This window comes from Thunnus maccoyii, chromosome 24 (assembly GCF_910596095.1).
Source record: "Thunnus maccoyii chromosome 24, fThuMac1.1, whole genome shotgun sequence".
NCBI lineage: Eukaryota > Metazoa > Chordata > Actinopteri > Scombriformes > Scombridae > Thunnus > Thunnus maccoyii.
In genome coordinates this window covers 17,935,575-17,945,638 of record NC_056556.1, presented here as the reverse complement: position 1 = coordinate 17,945,638, position 10,064 = coordinate 17,935,575, and the positions used below count along the sequence as shown (strand labels likewise).

At 57.6% G+C, this 10,064-nt stretch overlaps 28 non-coding genes across 28 annotated transcripts in view; all 28 read left to right on the top strand.

Moving 5' to 3' along the window:
- LOC121892623 overlaps positions 1-53 on the top strand; it is a 119-nt gene extending 66 nt beyond the window's left edge. Inside the window, exon 1 of the ribosomal RNA XR_006094596.1 lies at positions 1-53. This exon is cut by the window's left edge and continues 66 nt beyond it. This is a non-coding gene — a ribosomal RNA (5S ribosomal RNA).
- Positions 54-307: 254 nt separating this feature from the next.
- Positions 308-426, top strand: LOC121892621. The gene has a single exon (XR_006094595.1). It is a non-coding gene; the product is annotated as a 5S ribosomal RNA (ribosomal RNA).
- Positions 427-712: 286 nt separating this feature from the next.
- Positions 713-831, top strand: LOC121892592. The gene has a single exon (XR_006094567.1). It is a non-coding gene; the product is annotated as a 5S ribosomal RNA (ribosomal RNA).
- A 254-nt stretch (positions 832-1,085) lies between these two features.
- LOC121892703 lies at positions 1,086-1,204 on the top strand. Its single transcript, XR_006094672.1, has one exon. It is a non-coding gene; the product is annotated as a 5S ribosomal RNA (ribosomal RNA).
- Positions 1,205-1,428: 224 nt separating this feature from the next.
- LOC121892586 lies at positions 1,429-1,547 on the top strand. Its single transcript, XR_006094560.1, has one exon. It is a non-coding gene; the product is annotated as a 5S ribosomal RNA (ribosomal RNA).
- Positions 1,548-1,803: 256 nt separating this feature from the next.
- LOC121893383 lies at positions 1,804-1,922 on the top strand. Its single transcript, XR_006095290.1, has one exon. It is a non-coding gene; the product is annotated as a 5S ribosomal RNA (ribosomal RNA).
- Positions 1,923-2,146: 224 nt separating this feature from the next.
- On the top strand, positions 2,147-2,265 carry LOC121893219. Its single transcript, XR_006095130.1, has one exon. It is a non-coding gene; the product is annotated as a 5S ribosomal RNA (ribosomal RNA).
- A 286-nt stretch (positions 2,266-2,551) lies between these two features.
- LOC121892715 lies at positions 2,552-2,670 on the top strand. The gene has a single exon (XR_006094683.1). It is a non-coding gene; the product is annotated as a 5S ribosomal RNA (ribosomal RNA).
- A 254-nt stretch (positions 2,671-2,924) lies between these two features.
- On the top strand, positions 2,925-3,043 carry LOC121893218. Its single transcript, XR_006095129.1, has one exon. It is a non-coding gene; the product is annotated as a 5S ribosomal RNA (ribosomal RNA).
- Positions 3,044-3,299: 256 nt separating this feature from the next.
- LOC121893382 lies at positions 3,300-3,418 on the top strand. Its single transcript, XR_006095289.1, has one exon. It is a non-coding gene; the product is annotated as a 5S ribosomal RNA (ribosomal RNA).
- Positions 3,419-3,672: 254 nt separating this feature from the next.
- On the top strand, positions 3,673-3,791 carry LOC121893217. The gene has a single exon (XR_006095128.1). It is a non-coding gene; the product is annotated as a 5S ribosomal RNA (ribosomal RNA).
- Positions 3,792-4,047: 256 nt separating this feature from the next.
- LOC121892825 lies at positions 4,048-4,166 on the top strand. The gene has a single exon (XR_006094790.1). It is a non-coding gene; the product is annotated as a 5S ribosomal RNA (ribosomal RNA).
- A 224-nt stretch (positions 4,167-4,390) lies between these two features.
- On the top strand, positions 4,391-4,509 carry LOC121893215. Its single transcript, XR_006095127.1, has one exon. It is a non-coding gene; the product is annotated as a 5S ribosomal RNA (ribosomal RNA).
- A 286-nt stretch (positions 4,510-4,795) lies between these two features.
- Positions 4,796-4,914, top strand: LOC121892714. The gene has a single exon (XR_006094682.1). It is a non-coding gene; the product is annotated as a 5S ribosomal RNA (ribosomal RNA).
- Positions 4,915-5,168: 254 nt separating this feature from the next.
- On the top strand, positions 5,169-5,287 carry LOC121893214. Its single transcript, XR_006095126.1, has one exon. It is a non-coding gene; the product is annotated as a 5S ribosomal RNA (ribosomal RNA).
- A 224-nt stretch (positions 5,288-5,511) lies between these two features.
- On the top strand, positions 5,512-5,630 carry LOC121893213. The gene has a single exon (XR_006095125.1). It is a non-coding gene; the product is annotated as a 5S ribosomal RNA (ribosomal RNA).
- A 254-nt stretch (positions 5,631-5,884) lies between these two features.
- LOC121893355 lies at positions 5,885-6,003 on the top strand. Its single transcript, XR_006095263.1, has one exon. It is a non-coding gene; the product is annotated as a 5S ribosomal RNA (ribosomal RNA).
- Positions 6,004-6,227: 224 nt separating this feature from the next.
- Positions 6,228-6,346, top strand: LOC121892816. The gene has a single exon (XR_006094781.1). It is a non-coding gene; the product is annotated as a 5S ribosomal RNA (ribosomal RNA).
- A 256-nt stretch (positions 6,347-6,602) lies between these two features.
- On the top strand, positions 6,603-6,721 carry LOC121892812. Its single transcript, XR_006094777.1, has one exon. It is a non-coding gene; the product is annotated as a 5S ribosomal RNA (ribosomal RNA).
- A 224-nt stretch (positions 6,722-6,945) lies between these two features.
- LOC121892777 lies at positions 6,946-7,064 on the top strand. Its single transcript, XR_006094743.1, has one exon. It is a non-coding gene; the product is annotated as a 5S ribosomal RNA (ribosomal RNA).
- A 224-nt stretch (positions 7,065-7,288) lies between these two features.
- On the top strand, positions 7,289-7,407 carry LOC121892814. Its single transcript, XR_006094779.1, has one exon. It is a non-coding gene; the product is annotated as a 5S ribosomal RNA (ribosomal RNA).
- A 256-nt stretch (positions 7,408-7,663) lies between these two features.
- On the top strand, positions 7,664-7,782 carry LOC121892811. The gene has a single exon (XR_006094776.1). It is a non-coding gene; the product is annotated as a 5S ribosomal RNA (ribosomal RNA).
- Positions 7,783-8,006: 224 nt separating this feature from the next.
- LOC121893342 lies at positions 8,007-8,125 on the top strand. Its single transcript, XR_006095251.1, has one exon. It is a non-coding gene; the product is annotated as a 5S ribosomal RNA (ribosomal RNA).
- Positions 8,126-8,381: 256 nt separating this feature from the next.
- Positions 8,382-8,500, top strand: LOC121892786. Its single transcript, XR_006094752.1, has one exon. It is a non-coding gene; the product is annotated as a 5S ribosomal RNA (ribosomal RNA).
- A 255-nt stretch (positions 8,501-8,755) lies between these two features.
- LOC121892511 lies at positions 8,756-8,874 on the top strand. Its single transcript, XR_006094485.1, has one exon. It is a non-coding gene; the product is annotated as a 5S ribosomal RNA (ribosomal RNA).
- A 224-nt stretch (positions 8,875-9,098) lies between these two features.
- On the top strand, positions 9,099-9,217 carry LOC121893211. The gene has a single exon (XR_006095123.1). It is a non-coding gene; the product is annotated as a 5S ribosomal RNA (ribosomal RNA).
- A 254-nt stretch (positions 9,218-9,471) lies between these two features.
- LOC121892510 lies at positions 9,472-9,590 on the top strand. The gene has a single exon (XR_006094484.1). It is a non-coding gene; the product is annotated as a 5S ribosomal RNA (ribosomal RNA).
- Positions 9,591-9,816: 226 nt separating this feature from the next.
- Positions 9,817-9,935, top strand: LOC121892776. Its single transcript, XR_006094742.1, has one exon. It is a non-coding gene; the product is annotated as a 5S ribosomal RNA (ribosomal RNA).
- Positions 9,936-10,064: the final 129 nt, after the last annotated feature.

Genomic DNA, 10,064 nt, shown 5'->3' with positions numbered 1-10,064 from the left:
CCTGGTTAGTACTTGGATGGGAGACCGCCTGGGAATACCAGGTGCTGTAAGCTTTCTCACTTTTCTCCACAAGCGTCCGCCCGCCGTGTTTAACGTAGGGATCCTCTCTCTTGTTTTCCTCCGTGTCTGTGCAGAACTGTGCGCGGGAGTCCCACTCTGGTATTTCTCCGACGGAGGAATGTATCGGAACGCTCTCCCCGCAGCTGCCGCCTGGGTGTTGAAGGCGCGTCTGACGAGCGACATCCCTAAAAGGCCCATGCGTGGTACCTTGGACAGCTTAAAAGGCCCATGCGTGGTACCTTGGACAGCTTACGGCCATACCACCCTGAACACGCCCGATCTCGTCTGATCTCAGAAGCTAAGCAGGGTCGGGCCTGGTTAGTACTTGGATGGGAGACCGCCTGGGAATACCAGGTGCTGTAAGCTTTCTCACTTTTCTCCACAAGCGCCCGCCCGCCGTGTTTAACGTAGGGATCCTCTCTCTTGTTTTCCTCCGTGTCTGTGCAGAACTGTGCGCGGGAGTCCCACTCTGGTATTTCTCCGACGGAGGAATGTATCGGAACGCTCTCCCCGCAGCTGCCGCCTGGGTGTTGAAGGCGCGTCTGACGAGCGACATCCCTAAAAGGCCCATGCGTGGTACCTTGGACAGCTTAAAAGGCCCATGCGTGGTACCTTGGACAGCTTAAAAGGCCCATGCGTGGTACCTTGGACAGCTTACGGCCATACCACCCTGAACACGCCCGATCTCGTCTGATCTCGGAAGCTAAGCAGGGTCGGGCCTGGTTAGTACTTGGATGGGAGACCGCCTGGGAATACCAGGTGCTGTAACCTTTCTCACTTTTCTCCACAAGCGCCCGCCCGCCGTGTTTAACGTAGGGATCCTCTCTCTTGTTTTCCTCCGTGTCTGTGCAGAACTGTGCGCGGGAGTCCCACTCTGGTATTTCTCCGACGGAGGAATGGATCGGAACGCTCTCCCCGCAGCTGCCGCCTGGGTGTTGAAGGCGCGTCTGACGAGCGACATCCCTAAAAGGCCCATGCGTGGTACCTTGGACAGCTTAAAAGGCCCATGCGTGGTACCTTGGACAGCTTACGGCCATACCACCCTGAACACGCCCGATCTCGTCTGATCTCGGAAGCTACGCAGGGTCGGGCCTGGTTAGTACTTGGATGGGAGACCGCCTGGGAATACCAGGTGCTGTAAGCTTTTTCACTTTTCTCCACAAGCGCCCGCCCGCCGTGTTTAACGTAGGGATCCTCTCTCTTGTTTTCCTCCGTGTCTGTGCAGAACTGTGCGCGGGAGTCCCACTCTCTGGTATTTCTCCGACGGAGGAATGGATCGGAACGCTCTCCCCGCAGCTGCCGCCTGGGCGTTGAAGGCGCGTCTGACGAGCGACATCCCTAAAAGGCCCATGCGTGGTACCTTGGACAGCTTACGGCCATACCACCCTGAACAAGCCCGATCTCGTCTGATCTCGGAAGCTAAGCAGGGTCGGGCCTGGTTAGTACTTGGATGGGAGACCGCCTGGGAATACCAGGTGCTGTAAGCTTTTTCACTTTTCTCCACAAGCGCCCGCCCGCCGTGTTTAACGTAGGGATCCTCTCTCTTGTTTTCCTCCGTGTCTGTGCAGAACTGTGCGCGGGAGTCCCACTCTCTGGTATTTCTCCGACGGAGGAATGGATCGGAAGGCTCTCCCCGCAGCTGCCGCCTGGGCCTTGAAGGCGCGTCTGACGAGCGACATCCCTAAAAGGCCCATGCGTGGTACCTTGGACAACTTAAAAGGCCCATGCGTGGTACCTTGGACAGCTTACGGCCATACCACCCTGAACACGCCCGATCTCGTCTGATCTCGGAAGCCAAGCAGGGTCGGGCCTGGTTAGTACTTGGATGGGAGACCGCCTGGGAATACCAGGTGCTGTAAGCTTTTTCACTTTTCTCCACAAGCGCCCGCCCGCCGTGTTTAACGTAGGGATCCTCTCTCTTGTTTTCCTCCGTGTCTGTGCAGAACTGTGCGCGGGAGTTCCACTCTCTGGTATTTCTCCGACGGAGGAATGGATCGGAACGCTCTCCCCGCAGCTGCCGCCTGGGCGTTGAAGGCGCGTCTGACGAGCGACATCCCTAAAAGGCCCATGCGTGGTACCTTGGACAGCTTACGGCCATACCACCCTGAACACGCCCGATCTCGTCTGATCTCGGAAGCTAAGCAGGGTCGGGCCTGGTTAGTACTTGGATGGGAGACCGCCTGGGAATACCAGGTGCTGTAAGCTTTCTCACTTTTCTCCACAAGCGCCCGCCCGCCGTGTTTAACGTAGGGATCCTCTCTCTTGTTTTCCTCCGTGTCTGTGCAGAACTGTGCGCGGGAGTCCCACTCTGGTATTTCTCCGACGGAGGAATGTATCGGAACGCTCTCCCCGCAGCTGCTGCCTGAGTGTTGAAGGCGCGTCTGACGAGCGACATCCCTAAAAGGCCCATGCGTGGTACCTTGGACAGCTTAAAAGGCCCATGCGTGGTACCTTGGACAGCTTAAAAGGCCCATGCGTGGTACCTTGGACAGCTTACGGCCATACCACCCTGAACACGCCCGATCTCGTCTGATCTCGGAACCTAAGCAGGGTCGGGCCTGGTTAGTACTTGGATGGGAGACCGCCTGGGAATACCAGGTGCTGTAAGCTTTCTCACGTTTCTCCACATGCGCCCGCCCGCCGTGTTTAACGTAGGGATCCTCTCTCTTGTTTTCCTCTGTGTCTGTGCAGAAGTGTGCGCGGGAGTCCCACTCTGGTATTTCTCCGACGGAGGAATGGATCGGAACGCTCTCCCCGCAGCTGCCGCCTGGGTGTTGAAGGCGCGTCTGACGAGCGACATCCCTAAAAGGCCCATGCGTGGTACCTTGGACAGCTTAAAAGGCCCATGCGTGGTACCTTGGACAGCTTACGGCCATACCACCCTGAACACGCCCGATCTCGTCTGATCTCGGAAGCTAAGCAGGGTCGGGCCTGGTTAGTACTTGGATGGGAGACCGCCTGGGAATACCAGGTGCTGTAAGCTTTTTCACTTTTCTCCACAAGCGCCCGCCCGCCGTGTTTAACGTAGGGATCCTCTCTCTTGTTTTCCTCCGTGTCTGTGCAGAACTGTGCGCGGGAGTCCCACTCTCTGGTATTTCTCCGACGGAGGAATGGATCGGAAGGCTCTCCCCGCAGCTGCCGCCTGGGCCTTGAAGGCGCGTCTGACGAGCGACATCCCTAAAAGGCCCATGCGTGGTACCTTGGACAACTTAAAAGGCCCATGCGTGGTACCTTGGACAGCTTACGGCCATACCACCCTGAACACGCCCGATCTCGTCTGATCTCGGAAGCCAAGCAGGGTCGGGCCTGGTTAGTACTTGGATGGGAGACCGCCTGGGAATACCAGGTGCTGTAAGCTTTCTCACGTTTCTCCACATGCGCCCGCCCGCCGTGTTTAACGTAGGGATCCTCTCTCTTGTTTTCCTCTGTGTCTGTGCAGAAGTGTGCGCGGGAGTCCCACTCTGGTATTTCTCCGACGGAGGAATGGATCGGAACGCTCTCCCCGCAGCTGCCGCCTGGGTGTTGAAGGCGCGTCTGACGAGCGACATCCCTAAAAGGCCCATGCGTGGTACCTTGGACAGCTTAAAAGGCCCATGCGTGGTACCTTGGACAGCTTACGGCCATACCACCCTGAACACGCCCGATCTCGTCTGATCTCGGAAGCTAAGCAGGGTCGGGCCTGGTTAGTACTTGGATGGGAGACCGCCTGGGAATACCAGGTGCTGTAAGCTTTTTCACTTTTCTCCACAAGCGCCCGCCCGCCGTGTTTAACGTAGGGATCCTCTCTCTTGTTTTCCTCCGTGTCTGTGCAGAACTGTGCGCGGGAGTCCCACTCTCTGGTATTTCTCCGACGGAGGAATGGATCGGAAGGCTCTCCCCGCAGCTGCCGCCTGGGCCTTGAAGGCGCGTCTGACGAGCGACATCCCTAAAAGGCCCATGCGTGGTACCTTGGACAACTTAAAAGGCCCATGCGTGGTACCTTGGACAGCTTACGGCCATACCACCCTGAACACGCCCGATCTCGTCTGATCTCGGAAGCCAAGCAGGGTCGGGGCTGGTTAGTACTTGGATGGGAGACCGCCTGGGAATACCAGGTGCTGTAAGCTTTTTCACTTTTCTCCACAAGCGCCCGCCCGCCGTGTTTAACGTAGGGATCCTCTCTCTTGTTTTCCTCCGTGTCTGTGCAGAACTGTGCGCGGGAGTTCCACTCTCTGGTATTTCTCCGACGGAGGAATGGATCGGAACGCTCTCCCCGCAGCTGCCGCCTGGGCGTTGAAGGCGCGTCTGACGAGCGACATCCCTAAAAGGCCCATGCGTGGTACCTTGGACAGCTTACGGCCATACCACCCTGAACACGCCCGATCTCGTCTGATCTCGGAAGCTAAGCAGGGTCGGGCCTGGTTAGTACTTGGATGGGAGACCGCCTGGGAATACCAGGTGCTGTAAGCTTTCTCACTTTTCTCCACAAGCGCCCGCCCGCCGTGTTTAACGTAGGGATCCTCTCTCTTGTTTTCCTCCGTGTCTGTGCAGAACTGTGCGCGGGAGTCCCACTCTGGTATTTCTCCGACGGAGGAATGTATCGGAACGCTCTCCCCGCAGCTGCTGCCTGGGTGTTGAAGGCGCGTCTGACGAGCGACATCCCTAAAAGGCCCATGCGTGGTACCTTGGACAGCTTAAAAGGCCCATGCGTGGTACCTTGGACAGCTTAAAAGGCCCATGCGTGGTACCTTGGACAGCTTACGGCCATACCACCCTGAACACGCCCGATCTCGTCTGATCTCGGAACCTAAGCAGGGTCGGGCCTGGTTAGTACTTGGATGGGAGACCGCCTGGGAATACCAGGTGCTGTAAGCTTTCTCACGTTTCTCCACATGCGCCCGCCCGCCGTGTTTAACGTAGGGATCCTCTCTCTTGTTTTCCTCTGTGTCTGTGCAGAAGTGTGCGCGGGAGTCCCACTCTGGTATTTCTCCGACGGAGGAATGGATCGGAACGCTCTCCCCGCAGCTGCCGCCTGGGTGTTGAAGGCGCGTCTGACGAGCGACATCCCTAAAAGGCCCATGCGTGGTACCTTGGACAGCTTAAAAGGCCCATGCGTGGTACCTTGGACAGCTTACGGCCATACCACCCTGAACACGCCCGATCTCGTCTGATCTCGGAAGCTAAGCAGGGTCGGGCCTGGTTAGTACTTGGATGGGAGACCGCCTGGGAATACCAGGTGCTGTAAGCTTTTTCACTTTTCTCCACAAGCGCCCGCCCGCCGTGTTTAACGTAGGGATCCTCTCTCTTGTTTTCCTCCGTTTCTGTGCAGAACTGTGCGCGGGAGTCCCACTCTCTGGTATTTCTCCGACGGAGGAATGGATCGGAACGCTCTCCCCGCAGCTGCCGCCTGGGCGTTGAAGGCGCGTCTGACGAGCGACATCCCTAAAAGGCCCATGCGTGGTACCTTGGACAGCTTACGGCCATACCACCCTGAACACGCCCGATCTCGTCTGATCTCGGAAGCTAAGCAGGGTCGGGCCTGGTTAGTACTTGGATGGGAGACCGCCTGGGAATACCAGGTGCTGTAAGCTTTTTCACTTTTCTCCACAAGCGCCCGCCCGCCGTGTTTAACGTAGGGATCCTCTCTCTTGTTTTCCTCCGTGTCTGTGCAGAACTGTGCGCGGGAGTCCCACAATGGTATTTCTCCGACGGAGGAATGGATCGGAACGCTCTCCCCGCAGCTGCCGCCTGGGCGTTGAAGGTGCGTCTGACGAGCGACATCCCTAAAAGGCCCATGCGTGGTACCTTGGACAGCTTAAAAGGCCCATGCGTGGTACCTTGGACAGCTTACGGCCATACCACCCTGAACACGCCCGATCTCGTCTGATCTCGGAAGCTAAGCAGGGTAGGGCCTGGTTAGTACTTGGATGGGAGACCGCCTGGGAATACCAGGTGCTGTAAGCTTTTTCACTTTTCTCCACAAGCGCCCGCCCGCCGTGTTTAACGTAGGGATCCTCTCTCTTGTTTTCCTCCGTGTCTGTGCAGAACTGTGCGCGGGAGTCCCACTCTCTGGTATTTCTCCGACGGAGGAATGGATCGGAACGCTCTCCCCGCAGCTGCCGCCTGGGCGTTGAAGGCGCGTCTGACGAGCGACATCCCTAAAAGGCCCATGCGTGGTACCTTGGACAGCTTGCGGCCATACCACCCTGAACACGCCCGATCTCGTCTGATCTCGGAAGCTAAGCAGGGTCGGGCCTGTTTAGTACTTGGATGGGAGACCGCCTGGGAATACCAGGTGATGTAAGCTTTTTCACTTTTCTCCACAAGCGCCCGCCCGCCGTGTTTAACGTAGGGATCCTCTCTCTTGTTTTCCTCCGTGTCTGTGCAGAACTGTGCGCGGGAGTCCCACTCTCTGGTATTTCTCCGACGGAGGAATGGATCGGAACGCTCTCCCCGCAGCTGCCGCCTGGGCGTTGAAGGCATGTCTGACGAGCGACATCCCTAAAAGGCCCATGCGTGGTACCTTGGACAGCTTAAAAGGCCCATGCGTGGTACCTTGGACAGCTTACGGCCATACCACCCTGAACGCGCCCGATCTCGTCTGATCTCGTAACCTAAGCAGGGTAGGGCCTGGTTAGTACTTGGATGGGAGACCGCCTGGGAATACCAGGTGCTGTAAGCTTTTTCACTTTTCTCCACAAGCGCCCGCCCGCCGTGTTTAACGTAGGGATCCTCTCTCTTGTTTTCCTCCGTGTCTGTGCAGAACTGTGCGCGGGAGTCCCACTCTCTGGTATTTCTCCGACGGAGGAATGGATCGGAACGCTCTCCCCGCAGCTGCCGCCTGGGCGTTGAAGGCGCGTCTGACGAGCGACATCCCTAAAAGGCCCATGCGTGGTACCTTGGACAGCTTACGGCCATACCACCCTGAACACGCCCGATCTCGTCTGATCTCGGAAGCTAAGCAGGGTAGGGCCTGGTTAGTACTTGGCTTGGAGACCGCCTGGGAATACCAGGTGCTGTAAGCTTTTTCACTTTTCTCCACAAGCGCCCGCCCGCCGTGTTTAACGTAGGGATCCTCTCTCTTGTTTTCCTCCGTGTCTGTGCAGAACTGTGCGCGGGAGTCCCACTCTCTGGTATTTCTCCGACGGAGGAATGGATCGGAACGCTCTCCCCGCAGCTGCCGCCTGGGCGTTGAAGGCGCGTCTGACGAGCGACATCCCTAAAAGGCCCATGCGTGGTACCTTGGACAGCTTGCGGCCATACCACCCTGAACACGCCCGATCTCGTCTGATCTCGGAAGCTAAGCAGGGTCGGGCCTGTTTAGTACTTGGATGGGAGACCGCCTGGGAATACCAGGTGATGTAAGCTTTTTCACTTTTCTCCACAAGCGCCCGCCCGCCGTGTTTAACGTAGGGATCCTCTCTCTTGTTTTCCTCCGTGTCTGTGCAGAACTGTGCGCGGGAGTCCCACTCTCTGGTATTTCTCCGACGGAGGAATGGATCGGAACGCTCTCCCCGCAGCTGCCGCCTGGGCGTTGAAGGCATGTCTGACGAGCGACATCCCTAAAAGGCCCATGCGTGGTACCTTGGACAGCTTAAAAGGCCCATGCGTGGTACCTTGGACAGCTTACGGCCATACCACCCTGAACGCGCCCGATCTCGTCTGATCTCGTAACCTAAGCAGGGTAGGGCCTGGTTAGTACTTGGATGGGAGACCGCCTGGGAATACCAGGTGCTGTAAGCTTTTTCACTTTTCTCCACAAGCGCCCGCCCGCCGTGTTTAACGTAGGGATCCTCTCTCTTGTTTTCCTCCGTGTCTGTGCAGAACTGTGCGCGGGAGTCCCACTCTCTGGTATTTCTCCGACGGAGGAATGGATCGGAACGCTCTCCCCGCAGCTGCCGCCTGGGCGTTGAAGGCGCGTCTGACGAGCGACATCCCTAAAAGGCCCATGCGTGGTACCTTGGACAGCTTACGGCCATACCACCCTGAACACGCCCGATCTCGTCTGATCTCGGAAGCTAAGCAGGGTAGGGCCTGGTTAGTACTTGGATGGGAGACCGCCTGGGAATACCAGGTGCTGTAAGCTTTTTCACTTTTCTCCACAAGCGCCCGCCCGCCGTGTTTAACGTAGGGATCCTCTCTCTTGTTTTCCTCCGTGTCTGTGCAGAACTGTGCGCGGGAGTCCCACTCTCTGGTATTTCTCCGACGGAGGAATGGATCGGAAGGCTCTCCCCGCAGCTGCCGCCTGGGCCTTGAAGGCGCGTCTGACGAGCGACATCCCTAAAAGGCCCATGCGTGGTACCTTGGACAGCTTAAAAGGCCCATGCGTGGTACCTTGGACAGCTTACGGCCATACCACCCTGAACACGCCCAATCTCGTCTGATCTCGGAAGCTAAGCAGGGTCGGGCCTGGTTTGTACTTGGATGGGAGACCGCCTGGGAATACCAGGTGCTGTAAGCTTTTTCACTTTTCTCCACAAGCGCCCCGCCCGCCGTGTTTAACGTAGGGATCCTCTCTCTTGTTTTCCTCCGTGTCTGTGCAGAACTGTGCGCGGGAGTCCCACTCTGGTATTTCTCCGACGGAGGAATGGATCGGAACGCTCTCCCCGCAGCTGCCGCCTGGGCGTTGAAGGCGCGTCTGACGAGCGACATCCCTAAAAGGCCCATGCGTGGTACCTTGGACAGCTTAAAAGGCCCATGCGTGGTACCTTGGACAGCTTACGGCCATACCACCCTGAACACGCCAGATCTCGTCTGATCTCGGAAGCTAAGCAGGGTAGGGCCTGGTTAGTACTTGGATGGGAGACCGCCTGGGAATACCAGGTGCTGTAAGCTTTTTCACTTTTCTCCACAAGCGCCCGCCCGCCGTGTTTAACGTAGGGATCCTCTCTCTTGTTTTCCTCCGTGTCTGTGCAGAACTGTGCGCAGGAGTCCCACTCTCTGGTATTTCTCCGACGGAGGAATGGATCGGAACGCTCTCCCCGCAGCTGCCGCCTGGGCGTTGAAGGCGCGTCTGACGAGCGACATCCCTAAAAGGTCCATGCGTGGTACCTTGGACAGCTTACGGCCATACCACCCTGAACACGCCCGATCTCGTCTGATCTCGGAAGCTAAGCAGGGTCGGGCCTGGTTAGTACTTGGATGGGAGACCGCCTGGGAATACCAGGTGCTGTAAGCTTTTTCACTTTTCTCCACAAGCGCCCGCCCGCCGTGTTTAACGTAGGGATCCTCTCTCTTGTTTTCCTCCGTGTCTGTGCAGAACTGTGCGCGGGAGTCCCACTATGGTATTTCTCCGACGGAGGAATGGATCGGAACGCTCTCCCCGCAGCTGCCGCCTGGGCGTTGAAGGCGCGTCTGACGAGCGACATCCCTAAAAGGCCCATGCGTGGTACCTTGGACAGCTTAAAAGGCCCATGCGTGGTACCTTGGACAGCTTACGGCCATACCACCCTGAACACGCCAGATCTCGTCTGATCTCGGAAGCTAAGCAGGGTAGGGCCTGGTTAGTACTTGGATGGGAGACCGCCTGGGAATACCAGGTGCTGTAAGCTTTTTCACTTTTCTCCACAAGCGCCCGCCCCGCCGTGTTTAACGTAGGGATCCTCTCTCTTGTTTTCCTCCGTGTCTGTGCAGAACTGTGCGCGGGAGTCCCACTCTCTGGTATTTCTCCGACGGAGGAATGGATCGGAACGCTCTCCCCCGCAGCTGCCGCCTGGGCGTTGAAGGCGCGTCTGACGAGCGACATCCCTAAAAGGCCCATGCGTGGTACCTTGGACAGCTTACGGCCATACCACCCTGAACACGCCCGATCTCGTCTGATCTCGGAAGCTAAGCAGGGTAGGGCCTGGTTAGTACTTGGCTTGGAGACCGCCTGGGAATACCAGGTGCTGTAAGCTTTTTCACTTTTCTCCACAAGCGCCCGCCCGCCGTGTTTAACGTAGGGATCCTCTCTCTTGTTTTCCTCCGTGTCTGTGCAGAACTGTGCGCGGGAGTCCCACTCTCTGGTATTTCTCCGACGGAGGAAT